The sequence below is a fragment of the Pseudophryne corroboree genome, chromosome 5 (assembly GCF_028390025.1).
Source record: "Pseudophryne corroboree isolate aPseCor3 chromosome 5, aPseCor3.hap2, whole genome shotgun sequence".
NCBI lineage: Eukaryota > Metazoa > Chordata > Amphibia > Anura > Myobatrachidae > Pseudophryne > Pseudophryne corroboree.
The window spans coordinates 109,337,790-109,351,729 of record NC_086448.1 but is presented as its reverse complement, the minus strand read 5'-3'; the positions used below and the strand labels follow the sequence as shown (position 1 = coordinate 109,351,729).

General features: G+C 48.8%; 1 protein-coding gene across 4 annotated transcripts in view; it reads right to left on the bottom strand.

Moving 5' to 3' along the window:
* The window catches only part of PLXDC2 (plexin domain containing 2), a 1,323,386-nt gene that overhangs the window by 741,995 nt on the left and 567,451 nt on the right, over positions 1-13,940 (bottom strand). The window lies entirely within an intron of this gene.

The following is a 13,940-nucleotide window of genomic DNA, read 5'->3' as shown; positions in this document are numbered from 1 at the left end:
TTCTCATGCTGAGGAATAAGTATTTCATCTAATGATTGAAAACATCATGTATAACAGACAATCAGAAAATAAGAATTTACTTACCGATAATTCTATTTCTCGTAGTCCGTAGTGGATGCTGGGGACTCCGTCAGGACCATGGGGAATAGCGGCTCCGCAGGAGACAGGGCACAAAAATAAAGCTTTAGGATCAGGTGGTGTGTACTGGCTCCTCCCCCTATGACCCTCCTCCAAGCCTCAGTTAGGATACTGTGCCCGGACGAGCGTACACAATAAGGAAGGATATTGAACCCCGGGTAAGACTCATACCAGCCACACCAATCACACCGTATAACTTGTGATCTGAACCCAGTTAACAGTATGACAAACGTAGGAGCCTCTGAACAGACGGCTCACAACAAATAACAACCCGATTTTTTTTTGTAACAATAACTATGTACAAGTATTGCAGACAATCCGCACTTGGGATGGGCGCCCAGCATCCACTACGGACTACGAGAAATAGAATTATCGGTAAGTAAATTCTTATTTTCTCTAACGTCCTAAGTGGATGCTGGGGACTCCGTCAGGACCATGGGGATTATACCAAAGCTCCCAAACGGGCGGGAGAGTGCGGATGACTCTGCAGCACCGAATGAGAGAACTCAAGGTCCTCCTCAGCCAGGGTATCAAATTTGTAGAATTTTGCAAACGTATTTGCCCCTGACCAAGTAGCAGCTCGGCAGAGTTGTAATGCCGAGACTCCCCGGGCAGCCGCCCAGGATGAGCCCACTTTCCTTGTGGAATGGGCCTTGACAGATTTAGGTTGTGGCAAGCCTGCCACAGAATGTGCAAGTTGAATTGTGCTACAAATCCAACGAGCAATCGTCTGCTTAGAAGCAGGAGCACCCATCTTGTTGGGTGCATACAATATAAGCAGTGAGTCAGACTTTCTGACTCCCGCCGTTCTTGAAATATATATTTTCAATGCCCGGACCACGTCCAACAACTTGGAATCCTCCAAGTCGTTAGTAGCCGCAGGCACCACAATAGGCTGGTTCAGGTGAAACGCTGACACCACCTTAGGCAGAAAATGAGGACGCGTCCGCAGTTCTGCCCTGTCCGTATGGAAAATCAGATATGGGCTCTTATATGATAAAGCCGCCAATTCTGATACTCTCCTGGCTGAAGCCAGGGCCAGTAGCATGGTTACTTTCCATGTGAGATACTTCAGCTCCACCGATTTGAGCGGCTCAAACCAATGGGATTTGAGAAAATCCAAGACTACATTAAGATCCCACGGTGCCACTGGGGGCACAACCGGGGGCTGTATATGTAGTACTCCTTTTACAAAAGTCTGGACTTCAGGAACTGAAGCCAATTCTTTCTGGAAGAAAATCGACAGGGCCGAAATTTGAACCTTAATGGACCCCAATTTGAGGCCCATAGACAATCCTGTTTGCAGGAAATGTAGGAATCGACCCAGTTGAAATTCCTCCGTGGGGGCCTTCCTGGCCTCACACCACGCAACATATTTTCTCCAAATGCGGTGATAATGTTGTGCAGTCACCTCCTTCCTGGCTTTTACCAGTGTAGGAATGACCTCTTCCGGAATGCCTTTTTCCTTTAGAATTCGGCGTTCAACCGCCATGCCGTCAAACGCAGCCGCGGTAAGTCTTGGAATAGACACGGTCCCTGCTGAAGCAGGTCCCGTCTTAGAGGTAGAGGCCACGGATCCTCCGTGAGCATCTCTTGAAGTTCCGGGTACCAAGTTCTTCTTGGCCAATCCGGAGCCACTAGTATCGTTCTTACTCCCTTCTGCCGTATAATTCTCAGTACTTTTGGTATGATAGGCAGAGGAGGGAACACATACACTGACTGGAACACCCACGGTGTTACCAGAGCGTCCACAGCTATTGCCTGAGGATCTCTTGACCTGGCGCAATACCTGTCCAGTTTTTTGTTGAGGCGGGACGCCATCATATCCACCATTGGTTTTTCCCAATGGTTCACAATCATGTGGAAGACTTCTGGATGAAGTCCCCACTCTCCCGGGTGTAGATCGTGTCTGCTGAGGAAGTCTGCTTCCCAGTTGTCCACTCCCGGAATGAATACTGCTGACAGTGCTATCACATGATCTTCCGCCCAGCGAAGAATCCTTGCAGCTTCTGCCATTGCTGTCCTGCTTCTTGTGCCGCCCTGTCTGTTTACGTGGGCGACTGCCGTGATGTTGTCCGACTGGATCAACACCGGCTGACCCTGAAGCAGGGGTTTTGCCAGACTTAGAGCATTGTAAATCGCTCTTAGCTCCAGTATATTTATGTGAAGAGACATCTCCAGGCTTGACCATACTCCCTGGAAGTTTCTTCCTTGTGTGACCGCTCCCCAGCCTCTCAGACTGGCATCCGTGGTCACCAGGACCCAGTCCGGTATGCCGAATCTGCGGCCCTCTAACAGATGAGCACTCTGCAACCACCACAGAAGAGACACCCTTGTCCGTGGCGATAAGGTTATCCGCTGATGCATCTGCAGATGCGATCCGGACCATTTGTCCAGCAGATCCCACTGAAAAGTTCGTGCGTGGAATCTGCCGAATGGAATCGCTTCGTAAGAAGCCACCATCTTTCCCAGGACTCTTGTGCATTGATGTACAGACACTGTCCCTGGTTTTAGGAGGTTCCTGACAAGTTCGGATAACTCCCTGGCTTTCTCCTCCGGAAGAAACACCTTTTTCTGAACCGTGTCCAGAATCATTCCCAGGAACAGCAGACGTGTTGTCGGGGTCAACTGCGATTTTGGAAAATTCAGAATCCACCCGTGTTGTTGCAGCACTACTTGGGTTAGTGCTACTCCGTCCTCCAGCTGTTCTCTGGACCTTGCCCTTATCAGGAGATCGTCCAAGTAAGGGATAATTAATACGCCTCTTCTTCGCAGAAGAATCATCATTTCGGCCATTACCTTGGTAAAGACCCGAGGTGCCGTGGACAATCCAAACGGCAGCGTCTGAAACTGATAATGACAGTTTTGCACCACGAACCTCAGGTACCCTTGATGTGAAGGGCAAATTGGGACATGCAGGTAAGCATCCTTTATGTCCAGGGACACCATAAAGTCCCCTTCTTCCAGATTCGCTATCACTGCTCTGAGTGACTCCATCTTGAACTTGAATTTTTGTATGTACAGGTTCAAAGATTTCAGATTTAGAATAGGTCTTACCGAGCCGTCCGGCTTCGGTACCACAAATAGCGTGGAGTAATACCCCTTTCCTGTTGTAGGAGGGGTACCTTGACTATCACCTGCTGAGCAAACAGCTTGTGAATGGCTTCCAATACCGTCTCCCTGTCTGAGGGAGACGTTGGCAAAGCAGACTTTAGGAACCGGCGAGGGGGAGACTTCTCGAATTCCAACCTGTAACCCTGAGATACTACCTGCAGAATCCAGGGGTCCACCTGTGAGCAAGCCCACTGTGCGCTGAAATTCTTGAGTCGACCCCCCACCGTTCCTGAGTCCGCTTGTAAGGCCCCAGCGTCATGCTGAGGGCTTTGCAGAACCCTGGGAGGGCTTCTGTTCCTGGGCAGGGGCTGCTTGCTGCCCTCTCTTACCCCTTCCTCTGCCCCTAGGCAGATATGACTGTCCTTTTGTCCGCTTGTTCTTATAGGACCGAAAGGACTGCGGCTGAAAAGACGGTGTCTTTTTCTGTTGGGAGGGGGTCTGAGGTAAAAAGGTGGATTTTCCGGCAGTTGCCGTGGCCACCAGATCCGATAGACCGACGCCAAATAATTCCTCCCCTTTATACGGCAATACTTCCATATGTCGTTTGGAATCCGCATCACCTGACCACTGTCGCGTCCATAAACTCCTTCTGGCAGATATGGACATCGCATTTACTCTCGATGCCAGAGTGCAAATATCTCTCTGCGCATCTCGCATATAAAGGAAAGCATCCTTTAATTGCTCTATAGTCAATAAAATACTGTCCCTATCCAGGGTATCAATATTTTCAGTCAGGGAATCCAACCAGACGACCCCAGCACTGCACATCCAGGCTGAGGCGATGGCCGGTCGCAGTATAACACCAGTATGTGTGTATATACTTTTTAGGGTAGTTTCCAGTCTCCTATCTGCTGGATCCTTGAGGGCGGCCGTATCCGGAGACGGTAACGCCACTTGTTTTGATAAGCGTGTGAGCGCCTTATCCACCCTAGGGGGTGTTTCCCAGCGCGCCCTAACCTCTGGCGGGAAAGGGTATAATGCTAATAACTTTTTTGAAATTAGCATTTTTCTATCTGGGTTAAACCACGCTTCATCACATACATCATTTAATTCCTCTGATTCAGGAAAAACTACAGGTAGTTTTTTCACCCCCCACATAATACCCCTTTTTGTGGTACTTGCAGCATCAGAGATATGCAAAGCTTCCTTCATTGCCGTGATCATATAACGTGTGGCCCTACTTGAAAATACGTTTGTTTCATCACCGTCGACACTAGATTCAGTGTCTGTGTCTGGGTCTGTGTCGACCGACTGAGGTAAAGGGCGCTTTACAGCCCCTGACGGTGTCTGAGACGCCTGGGCAGGTACTAACTGGTTTGCCGGCCGTCTCATGTCGTCAACTGATTTTTGTAATGTGCTGACATTATCACGTAATTCCATAAACAAAGCCATCCATTCCGGTGTCGACTCCCTGGGGGGTGACATCACCATTATCGGCAATTGCTCTGCCTCCACGCCAACATCGTCCTCATACATGTCGACACACACGTACCGACACACAGCAGACACACAGGGAATGCTCTTATCGAAGACAGGACCCCACTAGCCCTTTGGGGAGACAGAGGGAGAGTTTGCCAGCACACACCCAAGCGCTATAATATATATGGGAACAAACTTATATAAGTGTTGTTCCTTATAGCAGCTTAAATATATCCAGTATATCGCCAAAAAATGCCCCCCCTCTCTGTTTTACCCTGTTTCTGTAGTGCAGTGCAGGGGAGAGTCCTGGGAGCCTTCCTCACAGCGGAGCTGAGCAGGAAAATGGCGCTGTGTGCTGAGGAGAATAAGCCCCGCCCCCTATTTCGGCGGGCTTTCCTCCCGTGGATTTAGATAAGTGGCATGGGTTAAATACATACATATAGCCTTAATGGCTATATGTGATGTATTCTTTTGCCTTAAGGTAATAAAATATTGCTGCCCAGGGCGCCCCCAGCAGCGCCCTGCACCCTCCGTGACCGCTTGGTGTGAAGTGTGTGACAACAATGGCGCACAGCTGCAGTGCTGTGCGCTACCTTCATGAAGACTGAAAAGCCTTCTGCCGCCTGTTTCCGGACCTTCAATCTTCAGCATCTGTAAGGGGGGTCGGCGGCGCGGCTCCGGGACGAACCCCAGGGCGAGACCTGTGTTCCGACTCCCTCTGGAGCTAATGGTGTCCAGTAGCCTAAGAATCCAATCCATCCTGCACGCAGGTGAGTTGAAATTCTCTCCCCTAAGTCCCTCGATGCAGTGAGCCTGTTGCCAGCAGGACTCACTGAAAATAAAAAACCTAAAAAACTTTTTCTAAGCAGCTCTTTAAGAGAGCCACCTAGATTGCACCCTGCTCGGACGGGCACAAAAACCTAACTGAGGCTTGGAGGAGGGTCATAGGGGGAGGAGCCAGTACACACCACCTGATCCTAAAGCTTTATTTTTGTGCCCTGTCTCCTGCAGGAGACAGGGCACAAAAATAAAGCTTTAGGATCAGGTGGTGTGTACTGGCTCCTCCCCCTATGACCCTCCTCCAAGCCTCAGTTAGGTTTTTGTGCCCGTCCGAGCAGGGTGCAATCTAGGTGGCTCTCTTAAAGAGCTGCTTAGAAAAAGTTTTTTAGGTTTTTTATTTTCAGTGAGTCCTGCTGGCAACAGGCTCACTGCATCGAGGGACTTAGGGGAGAGAATTTCAACTCACCTGCGTGCAGGATGGATTGGATTCTTAGGCTACTGGACACCATTAGCTCCAGAGGGAGTCGGAACACAGGTCTCGCCCTGGGGTTCGTCCCGGAGCCGCGCCGCCGACCCCCCTTACAGATGCTGAAGATTGAAGGTCCGGAAACAGGCGGCAGAAGGCTTTTCAGTCTTCATGAAGGTAGCGCACAGCACTGCAGCTGTGCGCCATTGTTGTCACACACTTCACACCAAGCGGTCACGGAGGGTGCAGGGCGCTGCTGGGGGCGCCCTGGGCAGCAATATTTTATTACCTTAAGGCAAAAGAATACATCACATATAGCCATTAAGGCTATATGTATGTATTTAACCCATGCCACTTATCTAAATCCACGGGAGGAAAGCCCGCCGAAATAGGGGGCGGGGCTTATTCTCCTCAGCACACAGCGCCATTTTCCTGCTCAGCTCCGCTGTGAGGAAGGCTCCCAGGACTCTCCCCTGCACTGCACTACAGAAACAGGGTAAAACAGAGAGGGGGGGCATTTTTTGGCGATATACTGGATATATTTAAGCTGCTATAAGGAACAACACTTATATAAGGTTGTTCCCATATATATTATAGCGCTTGGGTGTGTGCTGGCAAACTCTCCCTCTGTCTCCCCAAAGGGCTAGTGGGGTCTTGTCTTCGATAAGAGCATTCCCTGTGTGTCTGCTGTGTGTCGGTACGTGTGTGTCGACATGTATGAGGACGATGTTGGCGTGGAGGCAGAGCAATTGCCGATAATGGTGATGTCACCCCCCAGGGAGTCGACACCGGAATGGATGGCTTTGTTTATGGAATTACGTGATAATGTCAGCACATTACAAAAATCAGTTGACGACATGAGACGGCCGGCAAACCAGTTAGTACCTGCCCAGGCGTCTCAGACACCGTCAGGGGCTGTAAAGCGCCCTTTACCTCAGTCGGTCGACACAGACCCAGACACAGACACTGAATCTAGTGTCGACGGTGATGAAACAAACGTATTTTCAAGTAGGGCCACACGTTATATGATCACGGCAATGAAGGAGGCTTTGCATATCTCTGATGCTGCAAGTACCACAAAAAGGGGTATTATGTGGGGGGTGAAAAAACTACCTGTAGTTTTTCCTGAATCAGAGGAATTAAATGATGTATGTGATGAAGCGTGGTTTAACCCAGATAGAAAAATGCTAATTTCAAAAAAGTTATTAGCATTATACCCTTTCCCGCCAGAGGTTAGGGCGCGCTGGGAAACACCCCCTAGGGTGGATAAGGCGCTCACACGCTTATCAAAACAAGTGGCGTTACCGTCTCCGGATACGGCCGTCCTCAAGGATCCAGCAGATAGGAGACTGGAAACTACCCTAAAAAGTATATACACACATACTGGTGTTATACTGCGACCGGCCATCGCCTCAGCCTGGATGTGCAGTGCTGGGGTCGTCTGGTTGGATTCCCTGACTGAAAATATTGATACCCTGGATAGGGACAGTATTTTATTGACTATAGAGCAATTAAAGGATGCTTTCCTTTATATGCGAGATGCGCAGAGAGATATTTGCACTCTGGCATCGAGAGTAAATGCGATGTCAATATCTGCCAGAAGGAGTTTATGGACGCGACAGTGGTCAGGTGATGCGGATTCCAAACGACATATGGAAGTATTGCCGTATAAAGGGGAGGAATTATTTGGCGTCGGTCTATCGGATCTGGTGGCCAAGGCAACTGCCGGAAAATCCACCTTTTTACCTCAGACCCCCTCCCAACAGAAAAAGACACCGTCTTTTCAGCCGCAGTCCTTTCGGTCCTATAAGAACAAGCGGACAAAAGGACAGTCATATCTGCCTAGGGGCAGAGGAAGGGGTAAGAGAGGGCAGCAAGCAGCCCCTGCCCAGGAACAGAAGCCCTCCCAGGGTTCTGCAAAGCCCTCAGCATGACGCTGGGGCCTTACAAGCGGACTCAGGAACGGTGGGGGGTCGACTCAAGAATTTCAGCGCACAGTGGGCTTGCTCACAGGTGGACCCCTGGATTCTGCAGGTAGTATCTCAGGGTTACAGGTTGGAATTCGAGAAGTCTCCCCCTCGCCGTTTCCTAAAGTCTGCTTTGCCAACGTCTCCCTCAGACAGGGAGACGGTATTGGAAGCCATTCACAAGCTGCTTGCTCAGCAGGTGATAGTCAAGGTACCCCTCCTACAACAGGGAAAGGGGTATTACTCCACGCTATTTGTGGTACCGAAGCCGGACGGCTCGGTAAGACCTATTCTAAATCTGAAATCTTTGAACCTGTACATACAAAAATTCAAGTTCAAGATGGAGTCACTCAGAGCAGTGATAGCGAATCTGGAAGAAGGGGACTTTATGGTGTCCCTGGACATAAAGGATGCTTACCTGCATGTCCCAATTTGCCCTTCACATCAAGGGTACCTCAGGTTCGTGGTGCAAAACTGTCATTATCAGTTTCAGACGCTGCCGTTTGGATTGTCCACGGCACCTCGGGTCTTTACCAAGGTAATGGCCGAAATGATGATTCTTCTGCGAAGAAGAGGCGTATTAATTATCCCTTACTTGGACGATCTCCTGATAAGGGCAAGGTCCAGAGAACAGCTGGAGGACGGAGTAGCACTAACCCAAGTAGTGCTGCAACAACACGGGTGGATTCTGAATTTTCCAAAATCTCAGTTGACCCCGACAACACGTCTGCTGTTCCTGGGAATGATTCTGGACACGGTTCAGAAAAAGGTGTTTCTTCCGGAGGAGAAAGCCAGGGAGTTATCCGAACTTGTCAGGAACCTCCTAAAACCAGGGACAGTGTCTGTACATCAATGCACAAGAGTCCTGGGAAAGATGGTGGCTTCTTACGAAGCGATTCCATTCGGCAGATTCCACGCACGAACTTTTCAGTGGGATCTGCTGGACAAATGGTCCGGATCGCATCTGCAGATGCATCAGCGGATAACCTTATCGCCACGGACAAGGGTGTCTCTTCTGTGGTGGTTGCAGAGTGCTCATCTGTTAGAGGGCCGCAGATTCGGCATACAGGACTGGGTCCTGGTGACCACGGATGCCAGTCTGAGAGGCTGGGGAGCGGTCACACAAGGAAGAAACTTCCAGGGAGTATGGTCAAGCCTGGAGATGTCTCTTCACATAAATATACTGGAGCTAAGAGCGATTTACAATGCTCTAAGTCTGGCAAAACCCCTGCTTCAGGGTCAGCCGGTGTTGATCCAGTCGGACAACATCACGGCAGTCGCCCACGTAAACAGACAGGGCGGCACAAGAAGCAGGACAGCAATGGCAGAAGCTGCAAGGATTCTTCACTGGGCGGAAGATCATGTGATAGCACTGTCAGCAGTATTCATTCCGGGAGTGGACAACTGGGAAGCAGACTTCCTCAGCAGACACGATCTACACCCGGGAGAGTGGGGACTTCATCCAGAAGTCTTCCACATGATTGTGAACCGTTGGGAAACACCAATGGTGGATATGATGGCGTCCCGCCTCAACAAAAAACTGGACAAGTATTGCGCCAGGTCAAGAGATCCTCAGGCAATAGCTGTGGACGCTCTGGTAACACCGTGGGTGTTCCAGTCAGTGTATGTGTTCCCTCCTCTGCCTCTCATACCAAAAGTACTGAGAATTATACGGCAGAAGGGAGTAAGAACGATACTAGTGGCTCCGGATTGGCCAAGAAGAACTTGGTACCCGGAACTTCAAGAGATGCTCACGGAGGATCCGTGGCCTCTACCTCTAAGACGGGACCTGCTTCAGCAGGGACCGTGTCTATTCCAAGACTTACCGCGGCTGCGTTTGACGGCATGGCGGTTGAACGCCGAATTCTAAAGGAAAAAGGCATTCCGGAAGAGGTCATTCCTACACTGGTAAAAGCCAGGAAGGAGGTGACTGCACAACATTATCACCGCATTTGGAGAAAATATGTTGCGTGGTGTGAGGCCAGGAAGGCCCCCACGGAGGAATTTCAACTGGGTCGATTCCTACATTTCCTGCAAACAGGATTGTCTATGGGCCTCAAATTGGGGTCCATTAAGGTTCAAATTTCGGCCCTGTCGATTTTCTTCCAGAAAGAATTGGCTTCAGTTCCTGAAGTCCAGACTTTTGTAAAAGGAGTACTACATATACAGCCCCCGGTTGTGCCCCCAGTGGCACCGTGGGATCTTAATGTAGTCTTGGATTTTCTCAAATCCCATTGGTTTGAGCCGCTCAAATCGTTGGAGCTGAAGTATCTCACATGGAAAGTAACCATGCTACTGGCCCTGGCTTCAGCCAGGAGAGTATCAGAATTGGCGGCTTTATCATATAAGAGCCCATATCTGATTTTCCATACGGACAGGGCAGAACTGCGGACGCGTCCTCATTTTCTGCCTAAGGTGGTGTCAGCGTTTCACCTGAACCAGCCTATTGTGGTGCCTGCGGCTACTAACGACTTGGAGGATTCCAAGTTGTTGGACGTGGTCCGGGCATTGAAAATATATATTTCAAGAACGGCGGGAGTCAGAAAGTCTGACTCACTGCTTATATTGTATGCACCCAACAAGATGGGTGCTCCTGCTTCTAAGCAGACGATTGCTCGTTGGATTTGTAGCACAATTCAACTTGCACATTCTGTGGCAGGCTTGCCACAACCTAAATCTGTCAAGGCCCATTCCACAAGGAAAGTGGGCTCATCCTGGGCGGCTGCCCGGGGAGTCTCGGCATTACAACTCTGCCGAGCTGCTACTTGGTCAGGGGCAAATACGTTTGCAAAATTCTACAAATTTGATACCCTGGCTGAGGAGGACCTTGAGTTCTCTCATTCGGTGCTGCAGAGTCATCCGCACTCTCCCGCCCGTTTGGGAGCTTTGGTATAATCCCCATGGTCCTGACGGAGTCCCCAGCATCCACTTAGGACGTTAGAGAAAATAAGAATTTACTTACCGATAATTCTATTTCTCGTAGTCCGTAGTGGATGCTGGGCGCCCATCCCAAGTGCGGATTGTCTGCAATACTTGTACATAGTTATTGTTACAAAAAAAAATCAGGTTGTTATTTGTTGTGAGCCGTCTGTTCAGAGGCTCCTACGTTTGTCATACTGTTAACTGGGTTCAGATCACAAGTTATACGGTGTGATTGGTGTGGCTGGTATGAGTCTTACCCGGGGTTCAATATCCTTCCTTATTGTGTACGCTCGTCCGGGCACAGTATCCTAACTGAGGCTTGGAGGAGGGTCATAGGGGGAGGAGCCAGTACACACCACCTGATCCTAAAGCTTTATTTTTGTGCCCTGTCTCCTGCGGAGCCGCTATTCCCCATGGTCCTGACGGAGTCCCCAGCATCCACTACGGACTACGAGAAATAGAATTATCGGTAAGTAAATTCTTATTATATATAGATATAGATATAGATATAGATATAGATAGATAGATAGATAGATATATATAGTGCTTCATTTTTGAACCTATATTGCACTAAACAACTGTGCCCCCCCTCGTTTTACACTGTTAGCTGTTCAACAGTGTTTTGGCGGGACCAGCGTCTCTGTGAGGAGAAAATGGCGCTGTATAGAGTTGTGAGGGCTAAGCCACGCCCCCTTCTCGGCGCGCTTCAGTCTCGCTAATTTTTCACATTTTTATACTGGCGGGGGTCAGTATACAGTGCCTATGCACTGTATACCTCTTTGCCAGGCTATATATATGAGGTATATTGCTGCCCAGAGCACCACCCCCTGCGCCCTGCACCCTTGTAGTGCCGCTTGTGTGTGGGAGCAATGCGCGGTACCTCAGAGACTCTGAAGTCTTCTGCCGTCACTGAAGTCTTCTGTTCTTCCTTTACTCACCCGGCTTCTTTCTTCTGGCTCTGTGAGGGGGGTGACGGCGCGGCTCCGGGAACGAACAGCTAGGCGAACCAAGTGATCAGACCCTCTGGAGCTAATGGTGTCCAGTTGCCTATGAAGCAGGGCCCTTGAACTCAGAAGAAGTAGGTCTGCTTCTCTCCCCTCACTCCCACGATGCAGGGAGCCTGTAGCCAGCAGGTCTCCCAGAAAATAATAAACCTAATATAAAGTCTATTCCGAGAAACTCAGTAGAGCTCCCCTAGTGTGTGTCCATTCACTCCTGGGCACAAAGTCTAACTGAGGTCTGGAGGAGGGGCATAGAGGGAGGAGCCAGTTCACACCCATTCAAAGTCTTATAGTGTGCCCATGTCTCCTGCGGATCCCGTCTATACCCCATGGTCCTTTTGGAGTCCCCAGCATCCTCTAGGACATATGAGAAAAATGTATTAGACCTACCAACAAGGTAAAACAAGATTTTTTTTGGTACTTGCCAGTTAAATCTCTTTATCTGGCTTCATCCGGGGGATATTTCATTACACATGGGGGATAGAGGGGTTAACACTTTTTGAGTTAACTTTTATTGGTATATAATTCTATGGTTAATCTGTAAGTGGATTGTGATAGCCACTAATAAGTATTTAACTCGCATCGAGTAGCAGCAGTGAATACAAAATCACTGGAGCAATTCAACATTGAAGATCAGCTGTCCCTGCCATCCCTATCACTGCTAATTTAGTATCGGTGAAACTTATCACTCCCGAGGTCTGACTCAGCAGTGCTAGGGTGCATGGGTGAACTTGGGGTCACACATGAGCAACTTCAAGCTGAGGGAGCCAAACAGGGCTGAGCAATCCTAAAGGATCCCTTTTCACAACCCAGGACTCCTTCCTATAGTGAAGGGGTGGAGTCCGGGAATCAGCACCATCTGAAGAAGGTGAAGATTCCTGCTGTCAAGCTCTAAAAATGTAGTATGTATGGAGCTGGATGAACTTAGGCTCCCATACCAGTGTATGGAGACAGTGGGCCAGATCGGGACTGAAAGGTAAGCAGGAGCTATGCATGATGTTACCTTTAAAATGAATGACCCTGATACTTTTAGATGAAAATGTTTATCTTCACCTACTTTTATAGGAATGAATGGATAATGAATAAACCTAGGGGTAGATTGAATAAAGCTTCTGAAACAGAGAAGTGGTTGTGTTGCCCATAACAACCAATCAGATTATTTCTATTATTTTGTAGAATGCAATAGAGAATGATAGCTAGACTCTAGAACACCACTAGAAGCTTTAGTAAATCTAGCCCCTAGTCTATACAGCAGGGGTAAGCCGATGACTGGATGGTGTGAGCACAGTGCTTTCACGCATTGGAACCACCTTGGCCACCTCCAGCAGAGTTCACACATGCGCAGTAACACTGCCCTGCTACTTGCTACGAGCTGGCAGAATTAGCAAAAGTAGTAGTCATAGGACTTGTTGGAGGGCTGCATTTCAGAGCAATTTTCATGGCATCGAGGCTTTCCTAAATTACTCTGGTGCATTGGTGTCAGTTGCCACAATTCTCAGCGAGCTGGATACATAATTTATGTGGAGCCAATGGTTGCTAATAATGAATAGGCCCCAGAGGGAGCACAATGCTTCACAGTCTGTACGGCAGGCTAGTCAGTGACTGGATGGAGATATCACAGAGTGAGCACAGTCTGACAAAGCAGATCACTTTCTGACCGATGAGTGCAAATCAACAATGATCCACCTTCAATGTTTTCATGCCATAAGTGTTAAGCATCAATGGCACCATCAATGGTTAACCTGCTGATGGCTTCCGTGGATTGGATGGTGCTATCACAGAGTCAGTGTGATGTTTCACACAGTCTATGCAGCGGCTTATTATTGAATGTTATTGGATAATGTTGTTTTCTCTCCAGCATGACTAGCCAGCCAGAGGTTAGCAGTTCATGCTATTGATCAGACCCCATAATGTGATCTGATGCTTCTTCATATAGATCAGAAGATAAATGGTTACACTGCTGCCTTACTACAGGGCATAGGTAAACTAAGAGGATGTTTCTCTTACTTTTTAATTAGAAGACGCTTAGAAGAATGTTATCTCAAACTATTAAACAATGACAATAACATAAATGGCATCATGGAAGTTTTTTTTAAATAACATGTAGCAGTTTTTACAAATGAAAAAAATAAG